We start from the raw sequence: 13,425 nt of genomic DNA, 5'->3' as shown, positions 1-13,425 counted from the left end.
ATATGAGCAATTTACAGGAAAAGGGCTGTCATAATATGACAATGATTATCTTACAGAGCCATTCCATGCAGTGGTAAATATTGATATTGTATTGTTTAAACTCAACATATACTGATGTACGACAAATATCTTGAAATAGCCACTTTCCAACCCATAGTTACTCGCAAACATTCCCCCAAGGTCACATAGTACTGTCTGTGTCATCCCAAAAACAACACAGATGCTAGCAGGGCGAGGGTCGAGGTGTTCAAAGTTGGGCGTAGGGGGACACGAAGCAGATGCATGCTAAGCATAAGCTTTCTATAAAACATTTAGGGGCATATTTACGAGTTCTGGCGCATCTCTGCATATCAGCAGAGATGCGCCAGAACAAATGCGTCACGCAATACTACCCTTGCGTCACGGCAGATGCACCGCATTTACAATGCGGCATGCCGTGTCGCAAGGGTAGGCAGATGCGTGACGCATCTCGTGACGTAAAGGCGGCGCATCGCTGGAGTCGCGTCGCAAGCACAACGCAACTCCAGCAATGCTCAGGGCCGCCCAATACTTAACATACTGCCTCAGTCCTTACGCCTGCTTCAAGCAGGCGTAAGGAATTAACGTAGCATCGTCGCAGAAGTGCCTGCGTGAAATCTAGTAGATTTCACGCAGGCACTTTTGCGAGGCGCACAGGCGCCGGAACGCCCACCCTGCGTGGGAACGCCCCCATTGAGGCGCTGGGCTTTATAACGTGATGCATCTCCCTAGATGCGACACGTCGTAAATGCCTCGCAGGGATGCGCTACGTTTACGCCGCTGTTGCATCACGCAAGGCGGCGTAAACGTTCCGCAAGGGGCTTGTAAATCTGCCCCTTAGTTTAGTTAACGTGCCAATAAAATATACCTGTGAATGCAAATAAAATATGCCTGTTTCACAGCTTTCTGAATGTTCCTGCTCTGTCAAGTGAGCAACAGCCCTGTGCTGACGTTCACAAAGGGGCCGGAACTAAAGGCCAGGGGGGCCGCATGCGGCCCTTGGGCCGTATTTTGAGGATTCCTGTTCTAAACAAAAAGGTAATAATTATAACAGAGCTTGCGGGCCCACGAAAAGTAAATTTCAATAGGGATGCATTTGGTAAAACTACGTAATATGGGGCTTATTTACAAGCCCTTTGCACAGCCGGAACTTTCCATATTAAAAATGACGCACCGGTGATGCAAGGGGCTTTTAAAAAAGGGCAAATTAATTTGAGTGGATAGTATTTGCAGGTTAGTTGATCATTCTAAATACAGACTGTATATTCCTATTGGGTTGGTTGAGTAGCCCAACCCTAATTGCTAGTAACTAACATCATCAAATTATAGTAATAAAATGTACTGATAATTTTTGTGATTGTAGTAGGGAATATTGGAGCTAAAATATGTATGGGTAACATTAGTGTGGCCATAATATCGATGGACAAACTATTGTGAGAGAATTTTATGTATTTAGATTTGTGTGCATCATTAATGACTTGCAGAATGAATTTTCACACTCGAAATAACATCTGTACATTTATATAGTACTGTTGCTGTTGATAAAACATTTTCTATGATATGTAGAAGTGTGTTTTTGATACATGTGAACTAGGCCACAAATTAGGTGCAAACGCCATCTTTTCCAAAACGGAGGCCAGCCTTGTAATTCATGCTCATCCCCCCATCTACTTCACTCCTCTCAAACTCTGCAGCATGCAGTCAAGCTGAGATGCAATGATTTATTTCCACTGTAACTATTGTTATTCTGCTCTTGATAAAGATTCAGTCACAACTCTAAGCAGTTCGGAAAGTTTTTCCATTTGTTCACTGTATCCATGTATATGTCACATTCTTGTTCATGTATCTAGTTTTACTCTAGCATCTCCACACAGCATTAGCATAGAGGGTGATAAATAATGATTCATGTTGTGGGATAGCGCTTAGGTGTTAAGGTAGTCTGCTGTTTATTTTTCAGGTGCTCTAATTTGCTCATGAAATGTTAGATTTGCTCACACCAGCCCGAGTCTGCAGGTTCTGTAATTTCAAATGAAAAAAAATAATGTATAAATCCCCTCAATTTTTGGGAGTGCGCCAGAAGACTTTCCTGTTCTACTACGGATGCTGTCTCTCCCGATTCTGATGCACCCTTGGGATTTACAATAATCTCAGATTTTTCTATTTTTGATATAGAACTCTGTGAATCCTCATGAAATTGAGGTTTCTCCAGGCAAGATCACAGAGGAATGTATGGATTTCCTACTCTTAACTCGACATCTATGTGCCTTGAAGATATATATATATCTCAAGGTATGTATATGTGAGTTAGGTATTGAAAATGTATACAAATTTACGCTTCAATATTTTGTCCCTTGATATTCTGGTCATAATCCTGTAACATGTTGATATTCCGGCTCCGATTTTCCCAGCCCACACCCTTGTGATTGATTTTTATGTTATTTCTAAAACTACTCACACACTATTAATCAAAGGCTTACTGAAGATAAGGCCATGTAGATTGATGGTGTTTGGACATCTTTAAGTAAAATAAGTGGTTCCAAAATATTCCCATTTATTGCAGAGCACAAAATCAAACAGTGAGACAAAGAAGATATGTGAAAACATACATTACAATGAAAGGTGAAATGCAGGCTATGTATGCTTTCACCAGGCGATGCTGTATTTAGCAGATTTAATAACGAGTGGCGTTAAGAATTAAACAATTGTTAATCCTGAAGTAGGCCCAAAATACAATTAAACAGATATTTTTGGATTATCCTTCAATCAAGCATTATATTAATATAATCTTGGGTGTAACCAAAGTACATGCTCGTGGACGGCACAATGAGAAAATATCTGCCTGTGGAACTGGGACGAAGCTTATAAAACAACCCTCAGCGAAGCCTTTTATGCTGTGCAAGCTCATGGGAGCCACAACCAGGCCTCATATAAAGCCTAACCCCCCGCCACAAACGTACACATTCCAGCATGCTCTCCAGGCATGGTTCCAATAAGCAGCATGGGAAATAGAAGCCCATTCCCCTAGAATGTGATGAGGTAGCAATAAATGAAGAGAGGAAGCAGTATGCTTTTCCAAAGTAAAGTTCAACAGGGCACACAAATCTATGAGTAGCTTACCCTCATGTATTACCTCTCTGACAGATAATTATTCTCTCACTCCTGGCAGTAGACTCTGCTTCTTAATGTTTCCATGAAGGTTATTTGTTGTTTCCCAAATGTTACTTGTCAACTTATTTGTTGGACCTCTTATGTTAAAGTGCATAGGATGAAACACATATGTTTACGCTAGCTTTTTGTTCACAGGATGGTGTTACTGTCTTGGCTCTCTTACCTTTCCCCATGACCATACACCTCTGACACAAATGGTATTCTATTCCGACATAGCACTATGGCAACATGAACTCTGTCTCTGTCTGCCCTGGCCTTCCGCCGAGGTACCACTCTAACACTGCTTTTTGTCCTACAGTTGTCCACATACACCTAAGTTGTCCCCTTTGATTCAATTCATGTCCGGTATGATGCAAAAACTCTTTAAGATGTATTTGTTCCTTGCCTAACCCAGGAAAGAGTATCTGTTGACCACTGCCTTCCAGCAGTTCTTTTTTTACCTCCTGTGTTGATACTTATTGGTTATGCAGTGATTCTCTCATTCTGGTATGTATGATTTTATCTACCCTGCTTGCAACATGTTGTCCGGCTCATACAATACTGATTTACTATTTTCTTCATGAGGGCTCCCTCAGTGCTTGTGTCTTCACATGGCTCTGCATTTATCTCTAGTCCTCTTTCAGATTCCCTTTCTAACTGTTTGTATTCTATCCATTTTTTTATGTCTTTTTTCTTTCCCCATCCTCTTTCATGTTCTTCTTAAACACAAGGTGCTAGAGGTGTTTCACTCGACTCTCGCAAGGTCTCCTCACAGAATTTAGCCCATCTTGCCTAGATTAGTATCGCCACTCCATCCTGAAATCTCAGATAGTAATTTTCATCTCGTCAGCACCTCCAACTCAACACTCCTACTTTCACAACTTATATATGGAAATATATTTATATCTCCAGTCCCCCCACCCCATTAATTTCTCACTTAAAAAAATGGCCTCCCTTAAATTATCTCCTTAGATACTAAGTGCATAAATCACTCAGTTAAATGCCTTACAATATCTGAATATTGTCACAAACTAGCGGGGATATTATTTTTGAAACCAAAATAGGTTACAAACCAGGCTCTCTCAATGTCGGGCGGCTGGACCAATGATTTGGCATGCTCTGAGGGAGGCTCCCTAAAAAAACGGGTTTTTTATACTTATCTCAAGGAACTCTGGTTTGTCCCTAATTTTGACCGAACAGGATATTGAGTGAAAGTGGTTAATCACCAGACTTCATTTGGGGGAATCAGAATTCTATGTGGTAAACGTCTATGCTCCTAATGGAGGTATTCCTCATTTTTGGTTGTCTCTTACGTCCAACCTAGCAGCCCTTCCACCTTCTTCGCGCATCATTTGCAGGGGCGATTTCAGTTAGCCAATGAGTTAATTTCTTGATAGAGACTTGTTATTCAAATTCAGTCCCCTGAATTTAAATAAAGCCAAGCACAAATCATGTGCCGCCCTCTGCATAGAAGAGGTCTAGTGACTTCACCATCCCTCTGGCATAGATTTCACCTTTTTCTCTCACCCACACCAGATTTCAAGAATTGATTACCTACTGTCAGATCCCTCTTACTTAAAAAACATTCCCCCAGGAAAATTTAAATGATATGCATCTCAGACCATGCTGCTATTACACTCTCTCTCACAGTAACCCCATTTTACCCCAAAAATAAGTCATGGCGAATGAACAGTGAGATCATCGAAGACCCAAATTAACATCAAAACTTAGCTAAGGAAATAAACCTGTTCTTACATGAAAATGTGGGTTCGGTCTCCTCCCCAATCACTCTGTGGCATGCCCTGAAATGCACGATATGTGGATATATATTATCAAACATATGTCATGGTAGAACAAAGAGGTCTCAAGAGCCACCGAGTCCCTATCTAAATAGATCAAACTTCAAGAAAGTCTGTTTAGGAGTTCTACGAACCATTTGATCCTGGAAAGCCTGAAAAAACAGAAGCATCATTTTAACTCAATGATAAGTAAAAGGGCACATCTTTGGACCAATGAGATGAAAGGGAAAGAAACTACTCTATCTTAACAGAGCTGGTATGCTTTTAGGAGCCTATTTAAGAATAGCTCTATCATATTCTCCATGAAAGACTCTTCAGGCAATATCAAAACAAACACTAGTGACATCTTGAATGTCTTTCCGGACTTTTAGGCTTAACTATATATGCCTTTGATACAAACCTCTAAAGAAACTTGCATTAACTTCCTTAACTTCATTTCCCACTCACACATCCCAGAAAACGAGAAAATAAAACTAAACAGATCCATAGAGAGGACACAAATTCCTAATGCTATTAGGTCGATCACCACTGGGAAGGCCCGGGGTTCCTAATCAGATTCTATAAAGTCTAAACATCCTCAAAAATCTCCCCACTTGAACCAACTCTAAATCATTTTGCCTCCTCGAGGGTGGTTATAGGCAAGGCCGCAGCTACCACCATTGTGGTGATCCTAAAAGAAGAAAAGGAACTCTTGGAGTCAAAACTAAATATTTTGGTCCAATCTCTCTCAACACAGAAGCTAAAATGTACAGAAAAGTCCTAGCCTTCCACTTGATATCAATTATCCCTAAAATGATTCACGTCTCGCAAGTTGGATTTATTAAAGGCGAATTAGCCAGTGAAAACATGAAAACCTTTGTTACAGCATTGAGAAGGGAGCCTTTTATTCTTTTCCAGTAGCAGAAATAGCTCTAGAGGGTGTGAAGGTGTTCAACAAGGTTACTTGGTCATTCCTGAAAGCATGTCTTTGATGGGTCGACCTAGGTGACCTATTCTTAAAAATGGCCATGTCACTGTAAGTCAATCTTAATGCATGCATCAAATTCAATGGTGCACTCTCTTCACTCTTCTCACTACAACAAGGCCCATGCCAGGGATGCCCGTGGTCCCATCTATTATTTCTAATTGCAATAGATCCTCTCATTCGCTTCCACAATGACTCACTGAACACTAATGGTGTTTCCTTCCAACACGATAGCTTCAAGATTGCAGCATATGTGGGTGACATTCTGATTTTCTTGGAAGAGGTCGATCAAGTGGGGCAGGGAGACACAGGCGGTGCTGTGCGGAGGGGGAGCGACTTACCTGGTGGGGTAAAGTGTCGCTCTCCCTCCGCCCTTCCCTCATCACTAGCTCAGGTCTTCACAGGCAATAAAAATATCATATATGGGCTATTTGGTTCAATAACAATCTCTATGACTCAGTTTCTACAAAGAACAAACTACTCCTAAAATCAAAAACATTCTTTCATTCTGGTCTCCCAAAAATATCTCAACGTGGAGAAGATTGGAAACAAGTAAAATGATTTTGACTCCTCTACCTAACTTCCTCTCAGTATGATTTCAGGTCGACTTTCCCATAATTTCTACTCTAACATAGAGAAAATTACCTCTGAATTTCTATGGTCTTAAAAAAGAGCTACAGTCTTCCTCAAGAAATTGCGTCTATCCAAGTTAAATGGGGGCTGCAATTTCCCACACTGGTACAACTAACAAATGGAGTATCTTGCCTCCCAGGAGACTAGATGGTTTTAGCTCAATCCCCCCAATTACCCATCCTGGCTCGAAATTGAAAAGAACCTTTACTTCCCTAGCTTCATTTAAGCACTCCTCTCAATGGAGCAGAACCCTCACGAATAATGCTTGCCACAATCTTCGCTCTTTGAGCCAGTGATAAAAAACTCCTGCGCCACAATCATAAATCAAATTTGCAATCACTTTGGGAGTAATAAGCACTAGAAGCGCAGACTACTTGTTCTATAACCTCACCTTGGTTGGAGAAAGGTATTGGATTTGTTCACATTCTCTTTCTGGACAGAGACCCTCTACCCTTTCCTATCCTTCAACACAACTTTGATCTAACTAATGTTGATTTCTATGTTAAAAAAAAAAAATTCAAACCAGAATCTCCAAATTCAGTCTCCCTCTTACTCTAATAATTCGCAAGCTAAAGGACATGTGACCTCTACAATCTACAATTTCCTACAAAATAAAGCCACTGAAGGGTCTTCTTTCCTACAATTAAATAGAATTCTCCTTCAATTCAAAGGGATAGATCCCCCCTTTCAGGGAAAAAAGTGGAATAAGATTTGGTCCTCTGGCTATTGAATAAGATCGCTCGCCACGCTTTATCAAACCAAATTTTTGCCATGCACTACACTTAGAGGTCGCCTGATAAGCTACATAAACTGAACCTTTCAAACCTCTGCTGGTCCTGCAAGGAATCCTGAGGTGATCTATAACACTTTTTTACAATTTAAACTACTTTCCCCTATCTGGGATGATATCGCGCCTAAGTTAAACTCCATATTCAAAACGAGCCTCAGGCTAGACTTTTCCACTATAATGCTCGGTCCTCCTGCGTCTTCTACCGACGTAAACCTACCGGAGCTTGACTTTCCCTCATTGATCTCCTATTAACCATCACCATCAAAGTCATTCTCCTGGACTGGAAATCTTTCAACTTAATTGCCTTCCACACCTTGTGGGCGTGGATAACCTACCTACGTATCTCTCACTTCTCACTTTACAGACACCCAGGTCACCCAATCATCTAAAAACAAATATCTGGGATACCTTGGAGTTGATCCTGCCAGACCAGAGCAGACAAACCTCTGCTACAGAAGGCTTTTCTCGCATCTCAGAAGATGCACCTCTATTCCCTTCTGAATCTCTTTACACTCAACTCTAGATAGTCTCCTTATGTTTTCTTTCTATGTCCCCTTTTCTCTTCTGCTAGGTCTTCCCTAGGGTGCTCCCTAACATTGTCATGCCTGTCACCTATTATGCGTCTCTTACCCTGTCCACGCACTCTTCATGTCTTATAATACATACATGATAATACTGTTTACAATGACATTACAAGTACGGTATCAAGTTCACGCTTTCATGTATGTCTACCTGTCTTATTATTCCTTGTATGTTCCCCACTGTTTTAGCGCATCACAAACAAACAAATTGTGAGCATTTGCTCATTTTGTCACTGGTCAGGGCTGTACCATCACGATAAGTATAATGATCAAATTCCCTCTCTGTACTTTCTCTGCATTCTGTACTTTCCTTTATGAGAAACTATGCAAGGCAGGGGTCATCGAACCAGTGGAAGCGACGGAATGGTTGGCACCTATTGTGGCCGCTAAGAAAAAGGATGGGTCGGTCCGGCTCTGCATTGATCTGAGAGCGCTCAACAGAGAGGTCGTGGTTGATCGATTCCCCCTTCCGAACATCACCCAGATGATGAGCATGCTTGAAGGGGCCAAGGTGTTCTCCACCCTTGACCTCACCTCTGCATACTTTCAGATCAAACTGCATGAAGAGTCGCAAGAACTCACGGCGTTTGTGACACCCATGGGCGCGTACAAGTTCAAAAGGATGCCTTTTGGATTGGTCTTGGTGGCCGCCGTGTTCCAGAGGCTCATGGGGAACATTTTGAAAGGCATCCCTGGCGTCGTGTGTTATCAGGACGACGTACTGATATTCGCTAAAGACTACAAAGAACATGATGAGACTTTGAAACAAGTGCTAGGAAGGTTCAGGTCACAAGGTCTAACTCTAAAAAAAGGAAAATGCGTTTTGGCTGCGCAGAATTGGACTTTTTGGGACACAAAGTGACAGCCGAAGGAATATGGCCTAAAGCTGAGCTCCAAAACACTATTGTAAGTTTGATGCCCCCCCACAAGCAAGGATGAAATCAAGTCATTCATGGGTATGTTGGAGTTCTATGGGAAATTTATACGGAACCTTGCAGGAAGGACGTACGCCATCAGGTTGCTATTGAAGAAAGAGTCGTAGTTCAACTGGAGTAAAGAGTGTCAGAGGGAGTTTGAAGATGTAAGAAGAGCACTGGCAGAAGCCCCCAGTTTGAAGTCCTACATACCCAACCGGGCGACAGTAGTCACCACCGATGCAAGTTCTAAAGGGCTGGGAGCGGTCCTCACACAAATAGGCAGAGGTGGAGAAGAAACCATTGCGTTCGCCTCTAGATAACTCCAGAAGTCTGAAAACAACTACTCAGTCATTGAAAAAGAGGCTCTGGCAGTTTCCTGGGCACTGGGTAAATTCAGAGACTTCCTGTGGGGCACACAATTCACACTGCGTAGTGACCACAAGCCGCTAGTCGAAGTCTTCAGCAAGAAGGGCCTAGATGCCATCTCCAGCAGGATCAGGCGGTGGGTGGTCAGTCTTCAAGAATATACCTTCTGCGTCGAGTATGTCCCTGGTACGCGCAATTTTGCAGCGGACTGCTTGTCAAGACTCGTGAATGAAGAGGAAGTGAAGGAGGCGGATGTTGAAGCGGATGAACACCAGATGGAGAATGTCTGCGCTATCCAGAGGGCAATAGGAGAAGAAACATGGAAAAACGCTATGAAGGAAGATGAAATCTTGGAGAAGGTGTACAACAGAATAAAGAGCAGTTGGAAGCAAGAAGGCAAAAAGGAGGAGAGTATGCGGCCGTACTGGATGCTCAAAGATAAGCTTTCCATGGTCGATGAATGCGTGTTCAGGGGAACAAGACTGGTACCACCTGCGTCGGTGAGAGAAAGCCTAGTCAAAATAGCCCATGAAGGCCACATGGGTATCACCAAGACGAAGCAAAGGCTGAGAGAGAACTATTGGCGGCCAAGTATGGACCTTGCAATTGAAAGGAAAATTAGGGACTGCATTCCGTGCTGCAACAGTGACAAAGTCTTGAAGCAAATGACACCGCCAATGGTATGTAGGCCACCACCGTCAGGACCCTGGGAGGAGTTGGCACTGGACATTGTGGGTCCATTGACAGGAGAAGTACGCACCCCGTACATTCTGGTGCTCATGGACATGTATTCTAGGTGGCCGGAAGTGAGACTGGTGAGCGAGGTCACGACAAAAGTTGTCATTGAATTCATGCAAGAGTTATTTGTCAGAGAAGGGCTACCCAGCAGCCTACTCACAGACAATGGGGTGCAATTGTGTTCCAAAGAGATGGAAGACTTCCTGGAGGGAAGAGGTATCGCTCATAAACGGTGTGCCCTGTATCACCCTGAGACTAACGGCATGATCGAACGTTTCAATAAAACCCTCAAGGAAAGCATCCAACTCGCGAAAGCCAGTGGTTTGAGCTGGAAGGAAGAGATGTGGAGACGTGTGGAAGCATACAGGTTCCCCCCGCACCAAACGACGGGGGTCACTCCTTTCGAGTTGCTCAGGGCAAGGGTACCTAACACCAAGCTATCCCCAGGATGGATGGGGTGGCACAAGGGATGGTCGGATCACTCAAAAGAAACTAAAAGCCTAGAGAAACAAGAAGGAGCCATGAGGGAAAGGAAAGAAAGGTACGACCGACTTAAATCTACGCGGGAGGCTGAGTTCAAAGTAGGAGATAACATCAAGATCAGGACACCCACTGGTAGAGCAAGTTGGTCAGGATACAGTAGTCCAAAGCTGTTCAAGAATGCTGTGAAGACTCAGGAAGGGAAAATATGGAACCTGGGAAGAGTAGTGAGGTTTCACCCACCCGGGAATGACTCCGATAGTGAAGGGGAGGAGAAAAGTGATGTGGGAGGTAGCAATCGTCCTAAGGCTAGGAAGCCGTTGCCGGTCTCACACCCAGTTGTTAGGTCTAGTAGGAGAGTGACCAGACCCCCCAGACACTTGGATCAATATGTTATGATGTGATTTCCTGTATACTGGATTTAGGCCAATATGTCATGATGTTAACTTCTGTACACTGTTGTTCTTCTTTTTATTCCCACTTTTCATTCCGCAGGGGAGGGGGATGTGTGGTATCTCCCACCTTTGTTTCCCCCGGCGGCTCCGTGTGTAATGGAGCTGCTCGCGGTGACATCACTTCGAATGCCACCGCGACCAGCATTCCAGAGCGAGCGCCGGGGACTGTGCGGAGACGATCTTGGCGAGAGGCTGTTGCTGAGGTCGACAGGTTACCACAGAACATAAATAAACAAGTTTGGTAAACTTTACGAACCGTCTTGTGTGTGTGATTAAGCACATTTCACAATAAAATTTCAATAAAGTTTTCTGAAATCAGAAAAATTATTCTGATGGGCCTGCAAATTGCTCATAACGGCCCCAGAGGAATCAGGAGCGCACTCACAACGAGGGCTTAAGTGTTCAGGTGGGGCAAGGAGCAGGGAGGCAGTATGTGTGCAGAGGGGACAGGGATCCGGGGCAGAAGTGAGTGCTCAGGGGGCATGTAGCAATGAACAGTGTGTGGGAGGATGGGCCGATGGGGCTAGGATCAGAGGGGAAGGGGCAGGAAACCGAGAAGGTTCTCTATGAGCAGGAGGAGCGTTGGAGCAGAATGTCTAGGGAACGGGGAGGGCAGTCTTCTGGACATATAAGGAACAGTGTGTGAGCAAGAGCACAGGGGGCAGAGAGGGCAGTGAGCGCTCAGAGTGCAGAGAGCAGTAAGAGGATCAGTGTGTGAGCAGAGGTTGCATGGAGCATGAGAGGGCAGTGCATCAGCAGAGGGGGGAGAGCGGGCAGTGAGCGTTCAGATGGGGGCAGAGAGCATAAAGAGGATCAGTGTGTGAGCAGAGGATGCAAGCATTAGAGGGTCAGTGTGTGAACAGAGGTAGCATGGAGCATAAGAGGGCAGTGTATCAGCAGAGGGGAGGCAGAGCGGGCAGTGAGCGTTCAGAGGGGGGCAGAGAGCATAAAGAGGATCAGTGTGTGAGCTGAGGATGCAAGCATTAGAGGGTCAGTGTGTGAGCAGAGGTAGCAGGGAGCATGAGAGGGCAGTGTATCGGCAGAGGGGGCAGTGAGTGTTCAGATGATCAGGAAGCAGAGCAAGGCAGTGATAGAGCAGAAAAGGCAGGGAACAAGAAGGGAAATGATCGCTCAGAGAGAGCAGTCAGTGTTCAGCGGGGCAGGGAACAGAGAATCAGAGGGGCAGGGACCAGGACTGGGAGCAAAGGAAGAAGAAGAGGATCATTGTGTGTGCAAAGGGTGCAGAGAGCAAAAGGGCTGTGTTTGTGAGCAGAGTGCAGACTGCAGAGAAGGCAGTGCATGTTCAGATGAGACAGGAACCAGAGAATGCAGTGTGTGAGTGGAAGGGGCAAGTAGCTAGGGGGCAGTGATTGTTCAGAGAGAGCAGTGAGTGTTCAGAGGATGGGGAGCAGAGCAAGGCAGTGATAGAGCAGAAAGGGCAGGGAGTGAAAAGGGCAGTGAGAGTTCAAAGAGGGCATGCAGTAGAGAGGCAGTATGTGAGTAGATGGAACAAGAAGCAGATGGGGCAGTGTAGGAGCATGTAGTGTTCATGGGAGGATGAAAGCATAGGGTGCAGTGTGAACAGAAAGAGCAGAGGGCGGAGAGGGCAGTGAGCATCATGAGAGGGCATCATGAGAGGGCAGAGAGCAGAGGGGCATTTATTGGGTGAAGGGGTAAGAAGCACTGAGAAGGCAGTGTATGTACAGAGGGGGGAGTCGGGATTTAACAATGACATTAACAGCATTGTTCTATCTTAAAATGTATCAAGTTGCATACATTTTACAGGGGGGGAGAGGTAAGATCCCACACTCCATTGCCTCCTCCAATTTATACCAATTTGTATTCTAAATTGGGTCCTGTGACCTGGGCCCCAACAATAATTTAGTGAACGTGGCTCCCATGTAATTTAGACGTTGCAGATGGTGGTACTCTCAGCCGCTGCTCCCCGGTATCTTTCCTTAACATTAGAAGAGGTGGCACTGGTGAGAAATTGCATGAGTCACATGTGCCGGAACTACCGAATTTGGATTTCAGTACCATGGAAAGCAATTGACACTGTTTGGCAGTGGTCAAAGTTGAGCAATGTGATCACCAGTGTGAGAAGCTAGTGCGTGTGGGCAGTTTGTAAGCAGGCTGGTCAGCAGTGTGCGTATACTCTTAAGCTCTGTGAGACGATGCTTCTGGTGGACAGTATGAAAATAAGGTTCTGGTAGTCAGTGTGAGAAACTCAAACTGTCGAGGCGGGTTTGGACCTGGACGTATGATTAGCCGATGCTCATTTTCAGTGAAAGAAGCATGCACTAATGATGCATGTCTACTGGTGAGCAGTGTAAGACCCATGCTTTGTCGGGCAATAACAGAAGCTGGCATGGAAGTTGTGTAAAATACAACCTCTCTTTGTTAATGTGAATCTTTGTGAGGGATGCTTTCACTGATGGTCAGATGGTCTGTATGAAGAGCTGGTTGGCAGAATGAGAGAATACAAAAGATGCGAGAACTGTGACACTCACTGGATCGACACCATATTTTCTTTCTAG

The sequence above is a fragment of the Lissotriton vulgaris genome, chromosome 7, assembly GCF_964263255.1.
Source record: "Lissotriton vulgaris chromosome 7, aLisVul1.2, whole genome shotgun sequence".
NCBI lineage: Eukaryota > Metazoa > Chordata > Amphibia > Caudata > Salamandridae > Lissotriton > Lissotriton vulgaris.
Note: the sequence above shows the minus strand (reverse complement) of the source record.